Here is a 5,424-nt window from a genome sequence, read left to right as displayed (position 1 = left end):
TAGGTTCATGCGCAGACACCCAGATCATGTTAACTTGGATTACACGCATAGAAATGTGTTAAATCGGATTGAGTGAATCTCAGACATCCGATCATATTCCCGGTGTGCCAGGCTTCAATTCCGTGAGCGGAAATGTTCTTCGTACGGACTCCGTCACTGTCCTTCGGTTGGGTGACAACGACGGACCCGAGTAACAGTTGAGCCGCAACTTTCCAGTTGTCGGCAAGTTATCAGTGAGCGGCTTATCGACTCACTCATCCAGACAGCTGAGAATGCTGAAGGTTTCATATATTGCAGGGATCAAATGGACTCAGGGAGATGACATTTGGAGTGGAGGGGTAGGACGGCTAAAAGCGTTTCGATGTACAGGTGGCAAATAAACTTCAATCTTGTACATTGCGACTGAGAAGCAATATAAGGATTTTTGCTCCCTCATGTTGTACGCTGGATGGAAGAAACGGAGTAAATTTTTATTTAAATCAAAACTGGGCCTAAGGGGACACGGTAAAATAAAAGAGTTTTTCAGCTTATCGTGGCAATTTCCGAGACATGTCAATAAATAAACAGACAAGAAGTCTTTCTAGTGACAATGAGACGGAGAAAAAAGGAACTGGGTGTTGCCGAAAAACCGGGGTGCTGGCAAAGAGAGCTGCGGCGATGCTGTAGGATTTGTTTTCATTTTAGTGAACATTTGGGATTCTGTCTCGATGTAGAATCAGATTTGGAACAACACGTGATGGTAAAGCTGCAAAGACGAGAAAGGTAAAATGCTGGAACAGTATCAATATTAACACTCAATCAATTGTTAATATTGACAAAGTGATCGGACCTGAGAAAAGAGCAACAATTCCAGGGTAAAATTAAAGAATAAAATAAAATATAAATTTAAGTCTGAACCGGAGGAGGCACCATCTGTAACAAATGCAACAAGAGCAAAACTCACACATCCAGTCGGAACCAATTCCAGTTACTTACCAGGGATACCAATCGCTGCCAGTACAGGATAGTAAATTCTCGCGATGTAGTAAATTGCTGGATATCCCATTTTCTGTGTGAGTTGGTGATCAGTTGAAAGCAGTCCAGCTACTGATCGCTACTGTTGATTGCTTTTGCAAGCTCCTATACAGGTGAGGAAAGTGTCCTCTGACAATTAATCATACCACGTGGTCAGTCACATTAGTGACAGTCCACTAAACAAACACTTGAGGTAAGCTATTTATATGAATTGCGTCATCGTGCAATGAAAATCGCTCTCTTGGAAGAATTACAAAATAACAATTATGTTCAATTCTGTTTATTCACACCTTCAAACGAGAACGTTGTACATTATATGTATTCTATGACAATTCTATGACACAGAGTTGGTGCGTTTCACATGAAATAATCCTCAGTCTCAATATCGTTACAAGGTGGACTATCACAGTCAAATAATCAACAATAGTTACAATAGGCGAAGCGCATTATGATTCAGAGGTTACGGAAGGCATTTCGTTTGATTGTTCAATTCAATAATCTTTCCCCGATGCTCACATTTCCTTCTTGCTTTCAGATTGGTTTGGTGCCACAAAAGTGGTCAAACTGCATGATAAATAACTCAGTAAACAATAGACAATATACAATAGACAGTAGGTGCCCGGGTAGTCCATCCGGCCCTCCTAGCCAGCACCGCCATTCACTGTGACCATGGCTGATCATACACAATCAGTACCCCGTTCCTGCCCTCTCCCCACATCCCTTGACCTCGCTATCTATAAGAGTTCTATCTAACTCTCTCTTGAAAGCATCTAGAGACTTGGCCTCCACTGCCTTCTGGGGCAGAGCATTCCACATATCCACCACTCTCTGGGTAAAAAAGATTTTCCGCTTCTCTATTCTAAATGGCCTACCCCTTATTCTTAAACTGTAGCCTCTAGTTCTGGACTCACCCATCAGAGGGAACATGCTTCCTGCCTCCAGCATGCCAAATCCCTTAATAATCTTATATGTTTCAATCACTCATTCTTCTAAATTCCAGTGTATACAAGCCCAGTCGCTCCAATCTTTCAACATATGACAGTCCCGCCATTCCGGGAATTAACCTTGTGAACCTACGCTGCACTCCCTCAATAGCAAGAATGTCCTTCCTCAAATTTGGAGACAAACTGCACACAATGCTCCAGGTGAGATCTCACCAGGGCCCTGTACAGCTGCAGAATGACCTCTCTACTCCTGTACTCAATTCCTCTTGTTATAAAGGCCGGCATGCCATTGGCGTTCTTCATTGCCTGCTGTACCTGCATGCTTGTTTTCATTGACTGATGTACAAGAACACCTAGATCTGGTTGTACTTTCCCTTTTCCTAACTTGACTCCATTTATATAGTAAACTGTCTTCCTGTTCTTGCCACCAAAGTGGATAACCTCACATTTATCCACATTAAACTGCATCTACCATACATTCGCCCACTCACCTAGCCTGTCCAAGTCACCATGCGTTCTCATAACATCTTCCTGACATTTCACACTGCCACCCAGATTTGTGTCATCGGCAAATTTGCTAATGTTACTTTTAATCCCTTCATCTATATCATGACTGTATATTGTAAACAGCTGCGGTCCTAGCATCGATCCTTGCGGTCTCCACCTGGTCACAGCCTGCCATTCCGAAAGGGACCCGTTAATCGCTACTCTTTGCTTCCTGTCAGCCAGCCAATTTTCAATCCATGTCAGTACTCTGCCCCAAATACCATGTGCCCTAATTTTCCCCACTAATCTCCTATGTGGGATTTTATCAAAAGCTTTCTGAAAGTCCAGGTACACTACATCCACTGGCTCTCACTTGTCCATTTTCATAGTTACATCCTCAAAAAATTCCAGAAGATTTGTCAAGCATGATTTCCCCTTCATAAATCCATGCTGACTCGGACTGATCCTTTTACTGTTATCCAAATGTGTCGTAATTTCCTCTTTTATAATTGACTCCAGCATCTTTCCCACAACTGACATCAATAAACGATTAGATTAGTTATGCATCTCGAAGTCCACCTCCACATAGAAACATAGAAAAAAAACATATAGCACAATACAGGTCCGTGTTCACTCAAACTAATCTCATAAGCCACGCTCCCCAACACAAGAAATATCCTTGGAAATCTCCTCTGCACCTTTTCTATGGTTTCCACGTCCTTCCAGTAGTGAGGCGCCCAGAATTAAGCACAGTACTCCAAGTGGCGTCTGACCAGAGTCCTAAATAGCTGCAACATTACCTCTCGGCTCTTAAACTCAATCCCACGATTGATGAAGGTCAATGTTCTGAATGCCTTCTTAACCACAGAGTCAACCTGCATAACAGCTTTGAATGTCCTATGGACTCGGACCCCAAGATTCCTCTGATCCTCTATACTGCCAAGAGTCTTACCATTAATGCTATATTCTGCCAACATATTTGTCCTACCAAAATGAACCGCATTACACTTATCTAGGTTGAACTCCATCTGCCAATTCTCAGACCATTTTTGCATCCTACCTATGTTCCGTTGTAACATTTGACAGCTCTCCACGCTATCCACAATACCCCCAACATTGTGTCATCAGCATATTTACTAACCCATCCCTCCACTTCCTTATCCAAGTCATTTATAAAAATCACAAATAGTCGGGTTCCCAGAACAGTTCCCTGAGGCACAGCACTGGTCACCGGCCTCCATGCAGAATATGACCCGACTACAACCCCATTTGCCTTCAGTAGGCATTCCCGTTCTGGTTCCACAAGGCAATGCCTCATTACTTTCTCCTTAAGCCTTGCATGGGGTACCTTATCAAATGCCTTGCGAAAATCAATATACTGTACATCTACGGCACTACCTTCATCAATGTGTTTAGTCATATCAACAAAAAAATTCAATCTGGCTCGTAAGGCATGACTTGCCTTTGACAAAGCCATGCTGACTATAATAATTTTATGCCTCTCCAAATGTTCATAAATCCTGCCTCTCTGGATTTTCTGCATCAACTTACCAACCACTGAAGTAAGGCTCACACTCATATGATTTCCTGGGCCATCGCTACTCCCTTTCATGAATAAGGGAATACCATCCGCAACCCTCCAATCCTCCGGAACCTCTCCAGTCCTCTTTGATGATGCAAATATCATTGCCAGAGGGTCAGCAATCTCCTCCCTCTCTTCCCACAGTAGCCTGGGTCACAGCCCGTCCCGTCCAACCCGGTCACTCATCCAACTTGATGCTTTCCAGAAGCTACAGCACATCCTCTTCCTTAATATCTAAATTGTCAAGCTTTTCAGTCCACTGCAAAGCATCTCGATAATCGCCAAGTTCCTTTTCCGTGGTGAATACTGAAGCAAAGTATTCATTAAGTACCTTCGCTATTTCCTTCGGTTCCATACACACTTTTCCACTGTCACGCTAGATCGGTCCTATTCTCTCACGTCTGATCCTCTTGCTCTTCACATACTTGCAGAATGCCTTCGGTTTTTCCTTAATCCTCTCCGCCAATACCTTCTCATGGCCCCTTCTGGCTCTCCTAATTTTATTTTTAAGCTCCTTCCTGCTAGTCTTATAATCTTCTGGATTCCTATCATTACCTAGTTTTTTGAATCTTTTGTAAGTCCTTCTTTTCGTCTGGACTAGATTTCCAGCAGCTTTTGTACACCACGGATCTTGTACTCCACCATCTGTTCCACGTCTCACTGGAACGTACCTACTCAGAACCCCACGCAAATATCCCCAGAACATTTGTCACATTTCCTCCGTACGTTTCCCTGAGAACATCTGTTTCCAGTTTATGCTTCCAAGGTCTAATTTATGTTTCCAAGATCCAATTTATGATTCCAAACTGATATGGGGGTTGTGGGGTCATCTCTAATTAATGTACGGAGTTTGTTTCACAAAACTATCTCTTTTTTAATACATTTGTTATTAATTTTTTAAGAGAATTACATAAAATGAATAGAATAATAGAATAGTGAAAAATTAATAATAGCCCTCCCCTTCCCTTAACCCTTTCCCCTTAAGATCCCTATCTAAAAAAATAGAAAAAAAGAAAAAAAAAGAAAGAAACAAGAAAGTAAGAAGGAATGCCTGGATATCGGAGGATCCCCGCATGCTCCATGGAGTTCAAAGTAACTTTACTATATATCTTTATTTTTTTCCCACAAATAACTAATAATTTTATCTTCAAATGACCTATATATTTAATCCTATCTTTTGTAGATAGGGGTGCCAAATTTTCAAAGATATATCATATTCATTTCTTAAATTATAAGTAATTCTTTCAAATGGGATACAGCTATATATTTCATTATTCCAACGGTCCATAGTTAAATATGAATCTGATTTCCAAGTAACTGCAATAGCTTTTTTGGCTACTGCCAATGTAATTTTTATAAATTTTTTTCTGATATTTATCCAATTTAGGTTTCGGTATT

Source organism: Hemitrygon akajei, unplaced genomic scaffold (assembly GCF_048418815.1).
Source record: "Hemitrygon akajei unplaced genomic scaffold, sHemAka1.3 Scf000070, whole genome shotgun sequence".
In the NCBI taxonomy this organism is placed as follows: Eukaryota; Metazoa; Chordata; class Chondrichthyes; order Myliobatiformes; family Dasyatidae; genus Hemitrygon; species Hemitrygon akajei.
The sequence above is the reverse complement of the archived record's forward strand: the minus strand, read 5'-3'. Positions refer to the sequence as shown.